This window comes from Meleagris gallopavo, chromosome 5, assembly GCF_000146605.3.
Source record: "Meleagris gallopavo isolate NT-WF06-2002-E0010 breed Aviagen turkey brand Nicholas breeding stock chromosome 5, Turkey_5.1, whole genome shotgun sequence".
NCBI lineage: Eukaryota > Metazoa > Chordata > Aves > Galliformes > Phasianidae > Meleagris > Meleagris gallopavo.
This window is the reverse complement of record NC_015015.2, coordinates 38,064,824-38,086,567: the sequence shown is the minus strand read 5'-3', so window position 1 is coordinate 38,086,567 and position 21,744 is coordinate 38,064,824. Positions and strand designations below refer to the sequence as shown.

Genomic DNA, 21,744 nt, shown 5'->3' with positions numbered 1-21,744 from the left:
TGCCGATTTAGCAGCCTGCCTCTGCGTGACCGGCTGGAGGGGGGGGCTTCAGTCCGGGGGGAGGCCCTGAGTGTGCTTTGAAGCCAAAACAGGGTTTTGCCCTTCCGTGAGTAAGCGCTTTGTATGCAAGGCCGGACAGGACTTTGCTAACCTTAATTGAGGACTGCGCCAAGTAAAGGGCGAAGTCACTCCTGCAGTCGCTGGGTGAGTTTATCCATGTTCCACATGGGCAGGCTGCAGCGCTCAGCCAGCTCACACAGCAGATGCCTATCTGAAGAAGGGGGGAGTGCCTGACTGCCGCTCTCCCTTCCACGGATTAAAAGCGAGTTGTAATAATGACTGCATAAGGCTGAAGTCAAAAGCACTTGCACCGTGCAGGCGTTTGGGAACAACAGCTTCCAGAGCCAGGCTGCTCTCTGTAGCCTGTGTCCTTCGCTCTGGTAGCTCTGAGGCTCTGGGCTGTTGCTGTTCTTGCTGATGCAACACAGCGAGGGCTGGGGTGAAGGAGAGTGCATACCTATGTGTCAGAGGTAGGAGCTCCCCTTTGGCGATGATGGAAAGCACAGCAAATTCAAATCAAAGATGAGAGGGAGTTGCTTTGAATTGCTGTACTCCAGATGTATCTGAGGCAATCTCCCTCTTCACTGCAGGTATCGCTGTAGCAAGAGCAAAGATCACAGCGTAGCCCAGGTTTTCATTTGAACATGTCCAGGCTGGCACACAGTTGAGGTAAGGACAGTGTGCTTTTGGAGATTCGATTTGTGTCAGGGCTAGGGGCAGAACCAGGGAGGGAGTGAGAAGCCTGAATATCTGGTCTGCTTCTGAAAAGTACAGGCCTCTGAGTAAGATGGTGCAGCTCATTTGAGTTAGCTGGATGTGCTAGAACTCTCTTCCCCAGTATCTTACTCCTGTAAAATGAAAAAAAGAAGTTTAAAGCGTTTGAAGGAGCTCTCACCTTCCTGCAGGAGTAAAGTTTTGAATATTTTCTATAACTTGCTCAGTGTTGTTGATGTGTTTTACCCTCTGTTACATGCAAAAATAATTCCTCCACGAAGAATTCAGACTGCACTGGTAAGAAAGGCCAGTTGGTGCATCTATTTTATCCCACCACCTTCAGTGAAAGATTATTTCTAGTATCTTATCAGAAAGAAGCAGCCTTTCAAAAGCTGTACCTTGGTAAGTATGCACGCTCCATTTTGGCAAACATTTGTTGTGGTTTTGAGAGGTTGTTCTCCCCTCCTCCTCCTGCTTGCTTTCAGCTCTTCTCCAGCTCATCCAGCTACGCTCACTCAGCTGTGCTCATTGCGTCACTTGTGCTGGAAGGGAGGCAGTAAGAGGTGGAACTGTCAGGATGGCATCAATTGGGGATCCACGAACATAGGGCTGTGTTGTGCTAACATGGCCCTGCAACCTATGATAGATTCATGAGTCAGCATCCTTGATAGGTGCCTAGTGGCTTGTGGGACAGCTGGTTAGCTGGATCAGGAAACGATGCAGAAATTCTCCTGTTTGTGCTCCTGTTTTTCCTCATGCTAGAAGAGACAACACCATTTCTTGAGAACTGCACTGCACATGCTTAGGACAAAGAGCAGCTCCTTTCGGCTTTTTTGCATGATTAGTTGCAGCTCTCTGCCTAGATCTTCCTTGTTCTGTTGATATGATTTTCACAGCAGTGTGTTGTGCATATTTTGCAAGTTCCAGCTTGAAACTTCCTCCTAGCAGAAGGCTGTGTCATTTAAAGGAACCCCACCCTGCTCTCCCTTGAAGATGTGCAATCCCAGGCTGTGTCTGAGCATGCCTGGGGAGGCAGGTGCAGCCCGGCTGGATCCTCAAGATGACCTACAAATAAATGCTGCTTAAACAAATTGGACTAATAAGAACATTCAAAATTCAAGTAATAATCAAGACAGTTTCTGCTCTGTAGTCTTTACTTCGTGCTTCTCCCATTCCCTCTACCTCTGTTTGTAACCCAGGATATATGCCATAGCCACTTTGCTATGGAGATTAAACAACATAACTTCAAAGAACTGGTTAGCAATAACATTAGATAATATGTAGCACCTTTATTGATAGCAAACATCAGATTAATGTTGCTTTTTAAAAAGCTCTTCTTTTTCCCCCACTGTTACAAATAAGGAGTTACAAACAAACATTTATTTTATAAACTTTGGGGGGGGAGGGAATCGTTCAGCTCACAGCGTACAAACACATCTGTACAGCCATTAAATCTTTCCCCCAGTCCAGAACAGAAGACAAGTGCTTAAAGCCAGTAAGAGTCCTTCAAACCGTAGAACCAAATCACAAGACCAGAGCTGGGTTGTTGCTCTGATCAAAGCAAGCTCTTTGTGCTCATCTTGGTCCCACTCAGTGGGAGCCAGAGCGTGTCACCTGCTCCACACAGTTTCCTCCTCAGATGAGCTCTTTGTAGAGTCACCGGATTCCTTCTCAGCGTGGAGAGTCACCCTATTATTTGCTGCAAGCATTGAAAGTATCGGTCCCCAGCAGCGCACACACAGGTACCCTTAGGGCCTTGTCTGGATGAGCTCTGCCATTTGATGGCACCTATCTTGTGACCACGCAAACCTCTCAGGGATGTTCTGTTTCAGGATCATCACATCTGCAGACTGATCCACAGCTTTCCTTTATGTCTAAGAATGGCTGGGCCTGCAGTAGCTAATTCTCCTAAGCTTCTTAAGCCTTTTTGGCTGTTGTTCCTTAAGGAAACCTGGCACCAGACTTCTCTCGATTTTTCACTGAAGTAAAGGTAGAGTTCCCGTACAGTTGGAAATGGTCTCAGTTCCAGCTTTTATCCCTCAGTCTCCACTCAGAACTTTCTGTGGCTGCCTGATCCAGAAAGCTGCTGTGTTGAACAGAGACCTCCTCCATGGCTCAAATGGCACATGACAGGGATATGCTCCAGTAAGCAATCCCTTCATGTGCACAAGTTTGCGTGCCAGCTACATATTGCTAAAATTTCCCTGCTCTCAGGAGGACCTTCTGCAAGCTGATGCAGGACTAGACTGTTCTTCTAATGTTTTTTTGTCAAGCTTCAAATCTTGCTTTTTGGAGCAGAATGCTCCTATCAGTCACACAAATTAATTCCCTCCACCTCTGTTTCTTCCACCATTTCCTGCAGAGGAGTGCCCAGAACGGCAGTCGGTTCCAGCTCCAGCAGCAGACCCTGTGGATATCCCTCCATCTCATCTCTGAGAACAGAGTTAGTGATTTTCCCTGGCTGTTTGGTTGCTACAAATGAGCACATTCCCCCTGAATGCAAGTGAGCCCCGATGCAATGCCTGCGCGCCTGGAGTCAGTCTCATCATGGCCAGAACAAGAGCCAAAGAGCTCCACAATTTGTGCTGCACACGTAGGCCCCTCTCAGTGTGGAGCTGCTCTGCACTGCGATTCTCACCCTCTGCACCGGCAGCAGTAGTGTCCAGACACGCAGACAAACATTTGAGGGTGACTGTTTTTAGCTCCATCAGCGCAGGGCTAAGCCTGCCCAAACTGCCTTCTACCAGCCCAGCAACAGTCCCAGCCCACATGTCAGCAAATGCTATGGGAATCTCTTCTGCTGAGGTGAAGGCTGCAGTTCCTGGTGCTTTTGTTGACTCTGCAGGAGGAGTGTCCGGTCTGCCGGTGTGAGTTTTTTCTGGTTTTTTTTTTCTTCCCTGTGTTTTTTTTTTTTTCCCAGCAGCAGACAAACAGCATCTCCATCTTTCCTCCTCACAGCAGAAGATTCCATTGAGATATATCTAACTATTGGTTTTGTCATTATATTTTATGTATCTGCCCCAGTTTTCTCTTACAAATTCAGTCTATTTGCCTGTCAGCTGCTTTGTGGTGCACAAGCTTCTGGTTTACTTTCCCCAAGAATTATTCTGTTTCAGCATTCCGAATTATTTGAGACGGCAGTTCATCCTCCTTTGAGCACCTGGCTAGAGGGAGATGAGCTGAAGGGTCCTGACTGCTACAGCAAGACAAACCACACAAGCTTATCTATTCCATTTGCTGCCACTACTAAGTCCTTTCTGTAATTCCTCTGACTCTTTCCTTGCTGGGCTTGATAATCTCACAGAGCTGGTTTACTCCATGTCTACAGGTCCTTAAAGGGACAGGTTAGATTTAGCACTGTTTGCAAATAATCAAGGAAGATTTGTATATGGTATAGAAGCGTACAATCTTCTACAAAAACACTTTTTTCCTGTTTGGGAATTTGCAAGGTTAAAGTAGGTACGTGTGAAGAACAAACTCTAAAGGCTCTGAGTGCTGTCTGCATGTAATTGTTTAAGTGGAAGCATGGTAGATGGTAGGATTAGCATGAAGTACACCGTACCTGGGACAGAGGAACCACTGTGATGTTTTACTTCCGCAGCTTGAAATACATATTACTTACAGATGTTCTTACATTCTTAGCCCTTATGGCTTTCCAGCGCCTCTTGACAAACTCCTGAGCTTACAGAGGTGGTGCTGACTAGCTGCAGTATTTCTTTTCCTACCATAAATGAAGCTGTTGAGTGTGGCAAGGGATAGTTTCTGTCGGGAGAGATCAAGAAATGGAAATGTTCCTCTTCTGGGATGTGTGTCAAGGTGTTCCAGAGACCCTTAGCCTAAAATAGAGGATGAAGTAAGAAGAAATGCCAGAGGCAAAGGCAAGAAAGGAAAAGTAGGCAAGCTCAATCCTTCAGCAGGTGGGCAGGAAAATGAGAGTGAGACATGCAGACTTTTCTGGTTTTAAATGCTTGAGAGCTGCTCAGAAACTGTTGTGATGGGGCCATTTATAAATCCTGGCAGGCTAACAAGAGTCAAATGGTTGCGTAGTTATGAGCAGGAAAACTTTCCAGAGCAGCAAAGGCTGGAAATAACATAAATAAGGTAGTTGGGCAATAGGTCACGGGGTGAAGAGTCCCTCGTAACCAGTTCATCCATGAGTAAGAAATAATGAGAAGTTCGTAAGTGAGAGACAGCAGATAATCAAAGGCAAGGCTGTCACAAGACTATGGCTCTTGAATGTTGACTTTGCAAATACCTCAGTGGTCATTATTGCTATTTTTCTTATCAGCCAAAGATGTGCAGTGTGGTAGGTAGTCTTTTTCAAAATGCTTACCATTTAAAATAGCAAAGGAGAAAGAACAAAAGGAGATGTGGAAAAGTTGGAAAGTACTGTTTGAGCATGAGAACACAAAACTGTAGGTTTTGACACACGGCTGGTGAGAAACGAAAGGAGCCAGGGAGTAGCAGGTCAAATTTATGGCATACACATTTGTCACACTGAGAAATTCCTCAGTATTTTGTCTAGTTTGAAAGAAACGTGTCCCATTTGGGGGAAGACCTGGTTGTCACCGGCAGGCCTACTGGAAGCTACGTCCGTAAAAATCAGCGCTTTGGGTCAGAAAGCCCACCCCTGAGTGAGTAACGAGTGGAAGCACCTTGAGCGCAACGCAGAGCTTTCTAACGCCCTTACAGGAACGGAAGGAACGCCCTTGTCCTGGGGAGCCCCCCTCAGGAATGGTAATGATCCGAATAAAGAGGTTTGGAGGTAAGCCCATGAGAACAGTTAGAGACGTGCAAAAACGTCTCTGCAGCACAGCAGAAGTAGCTATTGTTTATTTATTCCGCGGCTAAAGCACCTTAGTATGCACAGGGCTTTGTAGGCAAATGGGACAGGTCTGTGCCTGAGGAATTTGCCTTCTGAGCAAGACAGAGCACAACAAAGGGCGGCACGGCGAGGAAGTGCGTCGGTACGTGTGCGAGCGGCGCGTCCGCGAGAGGCGGCAGCACCGCCAGCAGAGGTCAGAGGCAGGGGTGGCACCAGGGCCCCCCCATGGCCGTCACCTCGCCGCGAGCTTCCGCCGCCCTGCCGTGCGGAGGGAAGCCCTCGTTCCATTACCCGCAGGGTGTGACGCGTCTGCTCACAGCTACAGTCCTGGAGGAGTAGCTCCAGCCTCTGCGGACCGCGTTCCCACCGCCTTCTTTTACTGTAGTAGCAGCCGCTTTTAGGAGCAAACTGCGTGCCTGTAAGCACAGAACAGCAGCCGCATTGCACAGGCAGCAGCGGCAAAAGATTAAACGAATGTTTGAATTCAAAAGTGAATTTGGAGGGCTTCTATGCTGCAGTGCTTTAACACTCATGCACTCAGAGTGTATAAATTCATTTGTGCGAATGAATTTGAAGTTGGATTCTAAACGTAAAAAGAAAAGGTGGAGCTGCACGTTTTGTTTGTTGCAAAACTCACGGTTAGCTCCCAACCGTGGCACCAAGCCAGCATCAGTGGTGTGTGCGATCAGCCGGCGCCTCAGTGCCACTGCAAACGTCCCTCAGACAGACCTGTCGTTCTGAGTGATCAAAACCTTCATAGTTCCTAACCCAGTTGCAGATAATTTCAGAAGAAAATAATATTAATAGAATATGTTTTTGTTGCATATTACTTGCTCGATTCAAGTATTATGTATGCAAATCAGGTAATTTTGTACCTAATTGCCTGATTTGCATGCATAAATGTAGGTTGCACATGTGCAAATGATTTTATTCAAATGCAGTTTATGCCTAATATGTAGAGTGGTTGGAAATGCGAATCTGTGGCTGTTGGTTTGAAGCACTTGTAATTGTCACTTAATGAAAAATCAGGATTGGTCACTGCTTTTGGAGGTCAGCTGAAATGCAGTGAGCTCCAGGGGATGGCTTTGCAGGGGCAGTAACCCTGGAGCCGGGCACCTTCCTCGAGAAATTAGCAGTCATGTGAATGCCCAGATAGATAAGTAAATAAGAAAGGTCGTCTTGCTTTAAATGGCAGCAGAAAATCACAGGAAAACGTGGCACTTGTCAAGTGGAAAAAGACAGAATCACTTAGAAAGAAATGTGGGTTTTGAAGCCTGAGGTGGTTTAGCAGACAATGAAACCTAAGATGAAAAGTGTAAAAATATGGGACTGAAATCTGAGTGCATTCAAAATTCAGATAATTTCATGGCTAGGAAAAGAACGGGGCTGACGGTTCTTGTGAATGAAGTTATTTAACCTAGGCAAAGGACATAAAAGCTTGTTCCACCGTGTCACGTGCCTCACCTCTGATCAGGAAGGGATAGAAGAGATGGATCTGGAGAGTTATTAGGAAAACTCAGGCTGCAGGGCCCACTTTGGTACGGGCCTCCTGTGCTGTACCCAGTGTGAGGTCAGCGCTGCTGTTCTCATAGCGATGAGGAAGGGCAGGGCGCGTCCTTGAGGAGGGAACCCAAATCTCCCTACAGCACTTTTCACCAAGGTGTCAGCTGTAGGCTAATAACAGCAGCAGGCTGTTTTCTCCCCATTACTCAGAACTCCCCTGCAAATGTTATTTGCATACAGATGGGTGACAAATGCTCCTAAAATAAGCGTGTAGAAAAACTGGAAGCAATTTGGATGCAGCTATGGACATACAGTTCCAAATCCCCTTTACGCTGATGAGAAGCACACGCAAGGTCAAACTCCTTCCACACCCCATTCACACTGGCAAGGCCCGTAGGAAGGTGTGGGCATAAGTCAGAATTTGGCACAGAATGCTCTCTGTCCGCCTGAGAGCAGGTTGGTCACAGCTCTGCTGACATGGCTCTGGTATCAGATGGTCTCTAATCAACGTAGTTTCACTAGTAAGAATTTCTAGTGTGGTTGTGTTTACGACGGCAAGCCAGCTCTTGTCTTGGAGTAGGTTAGTTCACTTGAGAAAGGGAGACAAGCCGGAGTAAATGTTGCTCTCCATGGGAAGATGCAGCTTCCAGCTGCAGGAGGGGAAGGTGAGGAGGGCCGCACGCCAGCCCAGCATGGAGCTGGTGGCACAGGGGCCACGGCTCTGTCAATCTGCACCTGGGTGCCCGCCCTGTTGCTGTGCTCTGCGAGCTCTGCTGCGTCTGCAGTGCTCTGCTGCTTACCTGCCCTGCGGCGCTGCTCCCCAGCGTGGGTTTGACTCTCAGCTCTCGTTTTGCTCCCAGGAGTACACAGCGGTTTTGATGTAAATGAGAATTAAACTCACCTTGTTTTTTTTTTTTTTTTGTCTACTGTTCTATTACTGGGAGAGAACACAACTTGACTAACACCAAGTCTTGCCTCTTTGTTTGCATGCTAACCTCATCAGAGCACTACATGCAGAGCTCTGAGCAAAACAAATAAACCCAAACCCTGGGCTCACTCCCAACTCGCTACCTGAGTGTTTAGCTAAAGCACAACTTCTGTTACATTGGAGAGATGCTGTGTTATTTGACTAAGTACTGTTATTTCTACTTATTTTTATTCCATCATAGAGTAAAGACACTTCCTATTTTCCAATTTTCCAGTAGGAGTGAAAAATGCTGCCTGATAGCTGTGGAGATTGAAGGTTTCTAGTTTTACACAGAATGTGTGTAGCTTGGGTAGTATTCATTTCTTGTTCTACAGCTCCCCATTCCTCCCTGGCTTAGTGTGCCAGATCAATTCCATCCCTGATCTCCTCTCAGAGCCCTTTATTCAGGTGTTCTCTGCAACTGGGGCGATTACTGCCCAGTGCAGAGGGAGCAGCTCTGAGCAGTGGGAGTCACAAACCCATCTCGGCGGCACAGAGCTCCCATCAGCACAGGCACTATCAGGGTCTGGGGGACAGGGGGCATCTGTGTGTCACGTGTGGGGTGACGGGTACTTGCTGTCCTCACAGCCACAGCTCTGGGAAGGGAGGGCACCGTGGCTGCACCAGGGCCTGACACTCCTGCCACAATCCCAGAAGGGGAGAAGCATTCGCACTGTTCATCTTCTTATTGTCACTTTGGAGGTTACCTTCATTTCTTGACACAGATCCATACTGTATTTTTGCAGAGATACATTTCTCCCAGTTGCCCTTTTTCCTCTTTTCGTACTCCCTGGTTGGCAGTGAGAGTGGTCTGACAGATCTCTGTGACTGATAAGAGAAATGATTGCCTAAGTGAGAATTGTTTCTGGAGTACATCCCTCCCCTTGGGTTAAATATAGGTTGCGGCATCCCAGCATAATGAAAAGATGGGGAAGCATTTACACGCTGCCATAGTTTATGCCTTGTAATAATTGAGTAAAACGTTCACAATTGTGAAAATCATACCTGTAAAGATGAGCTTAGTCACTTTCCTGTTAATGAGTCTGTATTTTCAGTCAGCCTCTCCCTTACTGCATTCAGCACATGCACTAAAACATATCCCAGCTAAACCCAATCCTTCAGCCTTTGTGTTTTATCGCCTTGCGATTTGCTGTTGGCTGCAGCAGCCTGGTTTATTACCATACGGTGTGCACTGCAGTACTCGCATAGCGCTGTGCTGCAGGATTGCTCAGCGCGCTGGACCAGGGATGTCCAATCCTTTTGACTATAAAAAACGAAAGCAAATCTGGAGAGGTTCTGCCACTGTGAAAAACTAGAGCTGTGTTGGAGCATTGTCACAGAGTCACAACTCAGAACACATCGATAGTTGTCATAAACTCTTCACTTTGTAACCTGTAATCATCTGCGATGCTGGGATGAAAGTCTTGAGGTTCAGAAAGCGGCTGAAATTTGAGCTGTAAAAATACAGCTTGAGAAACACTTCTAATTCCGACACAATCTCCATGTCTTTTCTCCATACACACATGTATGCACATGCATTCCCAACCTGGCATAGAAGCCCACGAGCTCACACAGCCACGAGCTCACACGTACCTTCGCAGGCACCTCACGCAGAACGTGTTCTGCAGCATGGGTGGCACACGGGGTATTTCTGAAGGCAGAACGAGAAGACTGCAAATCGACACTTCCACCCACTAATGAAAAAAAAGCCAAGAAAACCTCAGTAGAGATTGAGTTTTATAATTAATGCTGAACAATTTTCATTGACAAAGCAAAACGAAGCAAGTGGAAGGCTGATTTAAATGCTGAATGATTAACGCGTGGCGAGGCGGCTGAGGAAAGAGACAAATTCAGGAGCAGCTATGGAAATTTATGTATGAGAGAGTCAGCACCATATTCTGATCTCAGTTACACAGTTGTAAATCTGTTATCTTAATGGAAGTATTCGGCTTTTATATTTGCATACCGTAAGTGAAAATAGAATTTAACCCAGAGTGTGTTGGAAACTGTGTATTTGTGGGACCGAAAGGGGAGAGATGCAGATGTTTGCCTGCAATAAGCTGCAAACGCATGAGAGTTTTTGTATCTCAGTGAGGGACGGGGGGACGTGGAGTGTGTGTGTGTGTGTGTATGTGTGTGCGCAAGTGTGTGCATGTGTGTGTGTGTGTCCGTCTGTCCGTGTGTGTGTGTGCGTGGCTTTGTGTCTGTGTGTCCGTGCGTGCCAGCTGCGGGGCTGCCTGCCAGTCAGTGGGAGGGTGCGATCGTGTTTGTTCCTCGACTCCCCGGCCGAGTGAAAATGGCTCCTGGAAATGCCGCTTTAGATTAGAGAGCGACGGCTGGAGAGGTGGAGATTTCATTACCTTCCTCTTTGTGTGATGTTTTGGACTCGGTAACGTAAAAGCAGAGCTATAAATAATCCCGTCGCAGCTGCGGCGTCCTAGAGATTTATATTGCCCGCTAATGCCGGAATCTTTGGGGTGTTTCGCTGCGTACGGCTAAATGAGGAATAATCACCCTCAGACTGCCGGGCGCTGCGGCCCCCACCTGTCCTTCCTCACTGCCGGGCACAAATCCTCCCCCCCCTCCACCCCTCCTCCCTCCCCGCCGCCCGCTCTGCCCCCAGGTTTGTGCGATGCCCGCGGCCGGGTGCCGGTTCTCCTCTTTGCCCCCAGGGCTGCGGTCGACGTCCCCGCCCTCGCCTCCTGCGCCGGAGAGGATGCTGTGGAGGTCACAGCGTGCCGCGTGCGAGCTTTTGAGAAGCAGGCGCTGTATTTTTAGCTGCTCCACATTCTCTCACGGCTGGGTTATGAAGCTGAGCGGCGTTCTGCCGTAAGGATGTGCCCAGAATACCAGGCAGCCTCCAAAATGTATTGTGCCGCAGAGCCCCGACTCGGTGCCGCTCCGTGACTTTCCCGTGTAGCTTCCATGCTAGGAAGAGACAAAAAATGGTTCCTCGTGCTCCCGGTGCTGCCGTCACGTATGAGGAGCCCCGCTGCGGGGAAGAGAAGGCAGCGGCACCGGGGCTGGCCGGGCTGAAGCCTGAGCGGTGAAGCCGCCCTCGGATCCCTTCTCGGATGCTGCTCTCCGGTTTTGCCTAACCGGCAGGGATCGACACATGCTGCATCTCATGAGCGTGCTTCCCAAGCGCGTTTGCAGCCCCGCTCCAAGCAGCGCTTTGCGGTGGCAATCGCGCTTCCCTGCTGCCGGGCCGTGGCACAGGGCGGCATTTGGGGCAGGGCGTGGGGCGAGCGCCGGCGCTGGGTCACCGTGCCGGGGGCAGGTGGGCAGCCGCGCCCTGTGGCGAGGGGTGGGAGTTTGCTAAGGATGCCGACTCCTGTCAATGCACCGAGTCGAAGTGACGCTCGTGGGTCCTCGCCCGGCTGTGCAGGTGCGCCTGCAGGCTTGAAGCGGTGCTTTCTGCATCGACGCTCACTCGAATTCTGAGAGTCAGCATATTTGCAAAATAAATTCTTACACGTGAAAGCCGCGATTAACCTGACAATCGAAATCCCGTGGAGAGCCACTGGACCGAAAGGGGATAGAGCAGAAGTTCTAGCCTGGGAGAGACGGCACACGCCGCACGATTTGGTAGAAAGGGGCACGGGACGGACTGGGGGGATGGAGGGCGCCGCCCGGCTGCTCGAAGGGCGCTGCCGCGTCGGACTCCCCGAGGAAAGGGCTTTCTCCGCCGGCGCCCCGGAGGAGAATGTACGGGAGCTGCAGAAGCCCGAGAGCAGCCCCTGCCCGCCCGAGCGCCGAGCGAGGCTCCGCGCTGCCCCCTTGCTGCTGGAAGAGGCGGTGGAAATAGAGCGTGCTGCCGGGTGCTCCTCGGGGTGGGAGCTTGACTAATGTCCTCTCGTTTGGGGGAAAGTCGGAGACCTCGCGCAAGAATGTCTGTCTCATTGCTGTGGTATCCGGAATAATAAATACAGCCATTACAGCTGTAATGCCGAGCATTTGTCTGAGCTGTGGCGTTCTCGGAAGCGCACACAAACGAGAGGCGAGCTCTGGAGGCGAGGTTTGCAGACAGATGCAATCTCTGCCTTCGGCTTTTAATTCTTGCACAACACAAGCTTTGCAAGCTTACTCTCCTTGCATGCTTAGGTCACTGTAGGTGCAAAACTGTGCTGCTTTAGCAGTGCTAGCAAGTGAGGCTATAACGGCAACGATATTTCTGTTCCAAAGCATCTGTGCAGAATGCAGCACACACACAGCTTGGAGAAGCTCTGCAGTACAGGATGTGCCACATTTCAGTTTTGTGTTATTCACTGTAAGCTTTCCTTGGATCAGCAGCTCTCACAAGCTGCTGCTACCATAGAGGAAACCTACTTGAAATTATGTCAGTGGATCACAGCTCAGATCCTGCTCGGTTTGTTGGTTGCATTCTCTTCTGAAAGAAATAATCAAATCAGATTTTGAATCCTTCCTTGTTTGCAAAGGCAAGGGATTATGAATGGGATACAGAGAACCAGCTCTCCTCTGTCCAGTCATGAATGGTCGCCAGGTCAGGCCTGAGCCATGCTGGCAGGAGGCGGCGGTGTGGGAAGCCTGCCCTGCCATTATCTGTTCAGTAGTCAAGCAGCAGATTTAATTCTCTGAGGATCTCAAGCCTATAATAACATCTCAATGGGAATGAAAGCTCTGACCCGGAAGGCACTGCACGTTCTGCCTGTGCTCCGTTGCCGTGACTGAGCGTGGGTGTACGCTGCAGAGGCCCTGGCACTGTTGGAACCCCGCTGGCACACTGACCCCCCTGGTCCTGCTGCAGCCCCAGGCAGTGCAGGACACATAGGTCCTACTAGGAAGGAGCAGAAGAACCAGCTGGGTGCCTCTGGCACATATAATCTGCAGGAAAAATTAAATGTTTTCAGAGGATCATAGAATTATGGAGTCAAGTCTGTTCAATCATGTCTGAAGGGAGCTTTCCTCAATGCAGTGAGGTGGTGGGCCACCCTGACCCTGTGGCACTGCCATCTCATGCCAGATCCGGCCCCATGCGTGGAGCCCTCAGTGTGCAGTTCCCCCAGTGGTGGCCATCCCGGGGTCCGTGGGCTGCATGTCCCGTTCCTATCCCTCTGTCTGGTGGAGATGAGCGGCAGAGATCCCTTTGCCCTCACACTCAGGGCCAGTGAGTGGGCATCTCACGTTCTACACATACCTCTCAGTTCTGCCCAAGAGCCAGGAGAGGGATTTAAAGGACAGCAGGGGCCTGGGGCCGGCAAGCTATGGCTGCAGCTTCATGCTGTGTGAGGAACCTACATCTGGGAAGTGGGGCATCTCCTATGCCTGTCGCCAGGCCTGGGCGGTCAATACCGTCTCCCCATGGCTGTGCACAGTGAAGCATCCCAGCAACACATGCCTTCGGTTCTCCTGCTCCAGCTCCCCTTCAAGGGAGAGGGGCTGCAAGCGGCGTCAGGGCCGGTGGGGGCCCGGGGCTCAGCCCTGTAGAAATGGGGCTGGAGGTGGAGGAGGGGCTGCAGAGTGTGCTGCTGACCTGCTGAATTATGACTTTAATGCAGTCACTTTAATAACTCGCTGTAGCTCCAACCACCAGATGCAATTTATGGCAAAGCAGGCGCCCAAGCATTTTTCTTTCTATGAAGACTAAGCAGATCTCTGATTACCATCCCCTCCCCCAACCCATTACCTTCCCCCGCTTGCTCTGCTAATGGAAAAATGTTATGTGTCTGTGTGCTTTTTCCCCAAGCCCTGTTTTCAGGAAATGGTGGAGAATGAGAAACTAACACGCGCGCACACACGCTTGTACGAAAGATGGCTTTTATTCTCCCTTCTGCAACCACACAAAATTCTTCCTGCTAGCAAAGCCTCTTCTCTTCCTAAAACCTTACAATCTCAGCCAGGAGGAAGGCAATTTCCTTGACTTATTTGTAGGGAAAAAGAAAGCTCCCTCCCCCCTCCCATCTGACCCAAACCATCTGAAGTCTGACTGTTCTCCCTGCAGAATGCAGACCCACTGCCTCACAGAAATCTCCTCGCTGTCACGAAGGCTTACATACAAACCCTGCTCAAATGAACAGAAAGCAGAACCTGGGAACGATGGAAAGGCAAACTGAATTCAAATTTGAATTTTGTATTTAATGCTTAGATACAATGGGGATGAATGCACTGAGAAGCAATACACAGACAGGCAGACAGATCTCCTGCCCGTGCTCTGATTTTAAAGACCCATTCATTTTGCACCTGAAGGCTGAATTCTTCCTCCCGCTCTCCTCCTTTCTGTCATTTTCTATGATTTGCGTGATCATTTGCTGCATTCCTTACAAACTACTGTTTATCTTAGTCCAGGGCTTCAAAGCAATTTCCCAAATAAATCTCACCGGATCGATAAACTCAGATTCTGTTTTCTTTCCTAAACTGAGGGAAAGGAAAAAACAATGAGGAAAAGTAAATGTTTTCTTTTTAGCCAAATGGAACAGAAATCCGAGTTTAACAGATGTACACGTTTCAGAATTCTGAGGGTTCACATAGAAGCCCTGTAATTCAGCTGGTTTGTATTTTCATTTTGCTTTCCCTTTCTGAAAAAGTGGCATGTACTGTTTTGAACCCCTTGAAAGGTGCCCATACAAGGCATCACAGAGCTGTCCTTCATGACTGTTAAATATTTATCAGCAAGGCAAATTCCTCCAAGGTTACAGCAAGTACAGTCTGCAGTGACCTGCCTCTGTGCTTTCACAATTAAGCAGCAGACTCCTTCAACATGTTCAGCATCTCATTCAGCTGCAAGAGCTTCGTCCTCTGGAGCCCTGAGATAGCTCCATTAGTATGTAGCAACACTGCGGGTTTCTTTGCAAAGAAGCAGCAACATATGGGAGTTTGAAGTTCTACAGAGAAGAGTGTAAATTGGCTGCTTCCACGTGAACTCAGCTTGATGTGCCTGTCTGCTCTGCTTACCATGAGCTGTCCTCAGCCTGTACCTGGATCACGTTACTGGCTTCAGCGCTGCACCTGCATGCGGCCAGGCCTTTCTGTTACGTGCGATGGATTGTCTTCAAGCAATTGAATTTATCTCTGCTGACTACAGAGGGAGCTGAGACCAGATTCCCGGCTTTCCAAGGGTTAGAGTTAGGTGGAATGAATCTTTGCTCAAGCATTCAACCACAGCTCCTTGGCTTGTGCTGTTAGCTTCCTGAATTCCCAGATGAGCTCCCCACACCGTTTAGCCAGGCCTGGAACTGCTTATTTTCTCTGAACTGATGGGATGAGATGCTGCGAGTTCAGCAAAGCCATCGGCATTTCAAAATTATATGTGAACACACGAATTTGCTGTCTTGTTTTTCAAACAGTGCCTGTGAATATGCCTCATACTTAAAGCACCCTCTGTAATGGTGATCACTTAAAAAATCCAATTCAGTTTTGTCTAGTGCATAACCAAAAGCATCCAGCCCACAACCTGTATGGCAGGAGCGCGTCCGGCCCAGCTAGAAGGCTGGTGAGGTGGCGGGGTGGTGGCTGGCGGGTTGTTAGGATGTTGGGGTGGCTGCCTTTTTCCCCAGCATGGCCATCGAGGAGCTAAGGTCTGATACGAAGAACTCAAGGAGCTGCTGGGAAGCTGAGGAGCCGGGGGAGGCCGTTCATGGCGGCAGCAGGGAACACGGGTATGCTTCGTGATGATATAGCTCATTCTGAAGGCTCCTCTGATCTTGCTATGTTTTTCTTTTTTGAACCGGCCCTTTGATTAAAAACGTCTTGCTTCCAGCTCACATTGCCTTTTAAATGGCTCTGCAAAGCCCTCTCGCGGCTCCCAGCTCACATCAGAAGCGAGAGCTGGAAGTGTTTCACTGCAGAATAAACATATGGGCTGTAAATCCTGTGATTCAGTAGATTCGCCTGCAATATTCCACTCTGCTGTTGCCATAGGTAACAGGCTCTGCAAAACACCATTTACCCTGGAATGCGGGGAGAAGGGGAGCTCAGCAAGGGCACTCCGCTTAACCCCTTCCTGGCAACAATCCCCCCTGGTGACTCCAGCAGGAGCAAAACATGCTGCTCCTCACTCTCAGCCACATATATCCACACACAGTTAAACCCACGGCCATACGAATTAATGCAGGCTACCCAAAGCCCCTCATAAGCCTCAGGCGTGTGCAGAGCCAGTCTGTAGAGCGGTGGGTTTCTTCTTGGACCCCCAGAGTCAGTAGGACAGGAAAGGCGGCAGAGGGGTGAGCCGTGGAGCTGCTGACTCTGTGGGGCTGAGTGGCTCTGGCCCTGCACCAGGGAAGGGGTTAAACTCCTCTGCTGTAAGCAGATAAAGGAAGGAACAGAATCCGGCTGGCCTGGTCTGCACTCCATACCGAGGTTTGTGGAACAGTATTTGTCAAATTACTTTTTGTTCATAAGACAGGAGCTTTCAGAGGAAGGTTTCTGATTTCTTAGCTACCACAGAGGTTTTGTTGTAGCTGACAGGGGATGCCTAAGGTTTACGCAGATTTGCCAGTGCCACATAATGGAAACAGATCGAGTTGTACAGTGCACGTAATGCTCGCACTGTTGTTTCCGTCTTGTGCCGTTTTGCAGCAAAGGCACTCCTGACATCTCCTCACAGCCCTGCTGCCACTCCAGACCCTCTGCAGTTCCCTTTGAGGGCTGCAGCCGGTGCAGTGGCTGTATGGTGCTGTGCCTCGGGCAGGGCCTTGTGGCTGGGGAGCTCCTGCTGGGGGGTGTCTGCGGGGCACAGCCTGGTCCTGGGCGCTGCTGAGCCTCTCCTTTGTCATGGACAAACAGAGCTGTTCGGACCTCTGTTAGTTGAATAACCACAACCATGCTCCATGCACGTATATGTCCTATGTGGAAATACCCATGCATGTACAACTGTGACACCAAACTGCGTGTTAGAAAACATTCTGGATTCATTCAATAGATATAGAATAAAAGTCACAGTACATACATATAATTGCCACTCTACAACAAATTAAACAGATGGGAACAGAGTTCAAGATGAGCTATATTTGCATTTGCTGCAGCTTAGGAAAATGGCGGGAATTGGCTTCCCATTTCCTTTCTTATTCCTCTGATTCTGCCCTGCCTGTGACTGCGCAGACCCCAGAAGAATGCAGGGAGCCAGAGCGAGGCACCCGTAGTCAGCACGTGTTGCTGGAGGGTGAGCGGCAGCACAGGGTCTGTCTGTGCCCTTCTCCCCACATGGAGCTGTGGATGATGAACACAAGGAATCAGTGACCTGAGTTCAGGCAGTGGCTCACTTATGCTGCAGAAGAGCTGCAGGTGAGACTGAGGATCTGTCTTATTTCCCATTTCCATGAATCTTGTTACAAAAATCCTAAAGATGTATTTCAAACCACTGCTGTCTTCCTCTTCATACCCGCTTCAGCAGATCAGTGTGCAGATACATACAAACCATCAAATTATTAATTCATTTATAATGTGGTATTGCTCTGGGGTCATCTACAGACAGGGAAAAATTCCAGGCAAAGTTTCTGCCCCAAAGAGTTAACCGTGTCAGCTGCTTTTACATCAAAGGTCTGACAGGAATGCAGAAAAGTCAGGAAATGGGGATAAGGCTGAAATTACATTCATAAAAGATCTTGCAGTGGTTGGGAATCACAGCCCATGCATGGACAAGCCTGCTTTGAGACTGCTGTAATCCCTGGGTGAAATGGGGGGAGTGAAGGAGAGGTCAGTGCTCTTTGTGGGATTCTGTGGCATTATAGGGGCATGGGGAGTCAGTCCCTCTGTTATTTGAACAGTGAACGAGTATTTTTTTCTTTTTTTCTTTTTTAAATGTTGCCAGAATAAAAAGGAATAGGTGAGAGAAAATTACCCCAAATCATTTTGGGATTGCTGACTCTGGAAAAGTGCAAATACAGAATCAGATTGCTTTCCTGCAAAATCCCTCTTTTTTCACGGTTTGTTTCCATGCCAGCACGGAGAATGGTGAAGGAAAGGGCTGATGAACATGCAGAAGAGGCTTTCAGAGATTCCCAATAACTGCTGAATTAGTGCTGCCCGTTCAAATGCTCCAAATCGCTGTTACATCAGCCTGGGTTGTGCACATGCACTGTCACGGAGCCCCAAAGCTCCGTGGAAGCTGTGTGGAAGTGCAGCAACATTTGTGCATCCCTGTTGTTTGGGGATGTATTAAGGATGTTGGCTGAACCCCGCGCCTTGCGCTCTGTTCCCTGCTCCTGGGGCACCTCCTGAGCTGCTCCTCCACCCGCCACAGCCCCGGAGCCAGTGCTGTGACATGGGACTGTGGCTGATGGGTTGGGGGAGATGCTGAGGCCGCAGCTGAGGGTCTGAAAACCGCTGGGAGCCCTGCAGGTGCAGGAGCTGGAGCCTTCCCTTCCCCGAGGCGATGGAAAGAGAAGTATTTAAATGTCACATTTTATATAGTTCCTACATTTACTTATGTTTGAGTGTTTATAGCAGGTTTGTGTCCTTGTGCGCTCTTATCTGTGTATTTGCATGAGAAATGCCAAGGCTTTCGTTTGGGGCTTGTGTTTTTCCACAGCTGAGGTGACACGGCTCCCACGTCTTTTAGCCTTCTCTTGCCAGAGCCGATACATTTTATTCCTTTTGGAAGAAAACAGAGCGGTCGGCCAGAAGCCGTTCTCTTTGAGGGCTGCATGCACTGGGCCACAGAACAGTGCCAGAGGCACGGCTGTGGCTGAGTTGCCCGGTGAGGGGGAGGCAGGAAGGGGTTATGGCCACGAAGCACCCGGCAGCCGGGACAGGAGGGAGCCGTGATGTCAGCCGCCCGCAGCTCTCGGCCTGCCTGGCAGCTCGGGCAGCCCCACAAATTCCCATCTGCCACAAGAAGGGCTTTCGTGCTTCTCTTTCCTGACCTCTTTGGATTAAAATGTGGAGTTATATATACATCCAGCCTGATGCTCAGGCACTTGCGTTGCACCAGAAATAGACTTATGGGAAACTGTCTGCAGCTTTCACCATTGATACTCAGGATCTGTGTCAGCATTGTCACTGAGCAAAACACGTGTTGGGAGAATGTGGAGTCATGTACGCAGATCTGCAGCGCAGCTCATCGTGTCCCGCCGTCCTGCATGTAACCAGCGCACATCAGGAGCGCTGTGGGGAGGGGAGATCAGACATAATGCGCAGATTAGCCAGATCCCAGCCCTGCAACTGCAGGGAGCTCACGAAGCTCTGGGGCAGCAGAGTAGTTCCCAGAGCGGGGGCCATGCTGGGGCCGGGGGTGGCCTTCAGGCCTCAGCTGGGGAGAGGCTGCTCGCTGTGGGATGAGAGGAGAGCTGGCAGGAGGCACTGGGAGCTGCGTTGACTCATGGTGCCAGGCTGCTGCTGCACACGTGTGCATCATGGTATTCCTCTGCCCGTCCCTGCGAGTTGTGTGGCTGTTCACTCATGTGTCTGTATCTCTCCAAGTGTATCTGTCAGCGTGCATCTGCATTGCTCAGTCTTTTTCCTTATAAATGTATGGGTTGCATTTCCTTCTGTGCACAGATTAATCTTCTTTTATGATAGGCTAAGTGGAAAGAAAATGTAAGGAGAGCAGACATCTTGCTCGTCAAGAGGCTTCACAATTTAGAAATATGAATGATGAAGAAAATGAGGATACAGCTCTTTCTCTCTTTTGCCCTCAGTGTTATCCTGTCTTCTCTGCCAGTCTTCTCCCTACCTTTTCTCCCATCAGACTGAAATCTCTTGCTCAAATAATAGATGTTTCAAGTGGAACCTACCCTGCCTGTCCATATATTCAGCCCTCTGTTCATAGCTGTTTCTTGTACAGCCTCCTCATTCTTTTCTGCCTTCCCTTCAGCTCAGCACTGCAAATTCCCATGGGCAGTTTGCTTTAGCCTCTCCCCCTTCATTTGACCCCTGTCTTCAGCACTCAGAATCTCAGAGAGCCAAACGCAGGGCAGCAGAACAAAAATAAGCCCCCCGAAATCAGTAGCTCCCCCATGGCTCACAGGGGTCTCGGAGAAGGGTTAGCCAGGAAAATCCTAATCGGGTGCTTGAAGGGGTGAGGCCAAATGGTCAATGTAGGATAAAAACTGCAAACCTCTTAATTCTCTTAGTGTTTGGCTTAACCTTGCCTTGACTCTGAAGAGATGGCAGTAAGTAAGGATGAGCTTGTATTAGAAATAGGATTCTCTCTCTGTGCCCAGTTCTGGCTGTGCCAGTTCCAATATTACAGAGCAGCAACAGTACAAACTTCTATCAATTTCTGTTGGTTTGGAACTGCCTTACTACTCAATTAGTATAATCAAGGCCAAGACCCTGGCATCTTTCCTGAAAGTTCTTTTTCCTTTCTTTATTTCTGTGTGTGTGTGTGCTAAGTTGACTTTGTGCCAGCTCTGATATGCAGCCATTCAGCCCCTGAGAGACAGAGAACACCGAAAGCAGTCAGGAGATGTGAGCCAGCCTCAGCATGGACTGCATTTCAGTGGTGGCACATAAGGAGGCTGCTCTGGTGTCAGCTACTTCGCGTGAGGCATAGAGACCAGCTGAAGTGGTAATATACATAATGTCAGTCACACAGATATTTCAGAGCATATGATAAGCTGTAATTAAATCATTAAGCAAAAGAACTTCGAAGGGTCTGTCCGTGCAGACAGAGGATCTACATGCAAGAATTCTCCAGTCCTTTTCCACCTTGATACTTGATTTGCCACTGGTATATCTGCCTTAAACCGGTTGCATCACACTTTTCCTTAATTTCCCCCTCAGAAATGCTAGAGGTTGATAATACTTAAGCGCCTCTTACTGAGTTGTTTTGAAGGAAATGGAGACTTTACTGAAGGAATCTCTGTGTGAAGACTCATTTGGTAGGAACTTGCCTCCCATTTGAGGTTCTTCAGGAGCAAAGTGGAGGAAACGTGTTCAGTGTGAGATCAACTCTAAGCTCCTCACATGCATAATGCCTGAGGGTCTGCAATCTCCTGGGGAATGCAACATTAAAAACAAGAGCCCTGCGTAGTGTCTGGGGACACTGAGTTAGGCTGCTGAACATCAGCTCTGGGGCAGAGACAGGTGCATCACGCTGATGGTCCGATCTTAAAATCAGAGAATCTCAAAATGGCTTGGGTTGGGTGGCACTGAGGGTGCATGGTGCTTGTTGAGTCTGTTCTTGTTACTTGTTCCAGCTTCACATAAAAACTCAATCAAACAGATGAGAGCAGAATCTCTGTGCCCTGTCTATTTCAGGGACCATCAGAGCAGGCACCAAAAATGTGAGAATGTGTCCCAGGTTCTGCTGCTTTGCTTAGGAACAATATTTGGATGAGAAGCTGTATTTTTACAAAAGAAATCAAGGAGTTTCTCTGTGTTTATAGCTATCCACGTATCGAATGTGGCTTTCTTACCCCAGACATGAGCAGCCCTGTGAGAAGTGCTCAGCAACTGCTTTGGGAGCTGAGGAAGCGAGGAAGCCTGCGAGTCACATCCTGCTGAAGTCCTTCCCCTTTGCTAGTGCCCACTCACTGCCCAGAACAGCTGTTCCGGGAGCTCTGTGAACATACTGAGCATTTTCATTTATCATGGAGATAAGCAGGAGCATCAGTTGAAGCAGAGCTGCTGAGGTGTTCTGTGTGTTTCAGCGCTAGGCAGCAATGCTGCTGCTTAGGGGGTGGATTTATTAAGATTATTCATAAGTATTATTTGGAGGTGACTGAAATCGCTGGGTGAACTCCAGAGGATTAGTTTTCCAAAGATAGCAAATGCA

General features: G+C 49.1%; 1 long non-coding RNA gene across 2 annotated transcripts; it reads left to right on the top strand.

The window, feature by feature from the left end:
- Positions 1-6: 6 nt before the first annotated feature.
- On the top strand, positions 7-3,657 carry LOC104911204. 2 transcript variants are annotated; one of them, XR_793725.3, is made up of 4 exons: positions 7-204; positions 651-729; positions 1,056-1,176; positions 1,696-3,657. It is a non-coding gene; the product is annotated as an uncharacterized LOC104911204 (long non-coding RNA). The 2 variants fall into 2 exon arrangements; XR_004159954.1 differs by having other exon boundaries at positions 1,056-3,657.
- Positions 3,658-21,744: the final 18,087 nt, after the last annotated feature.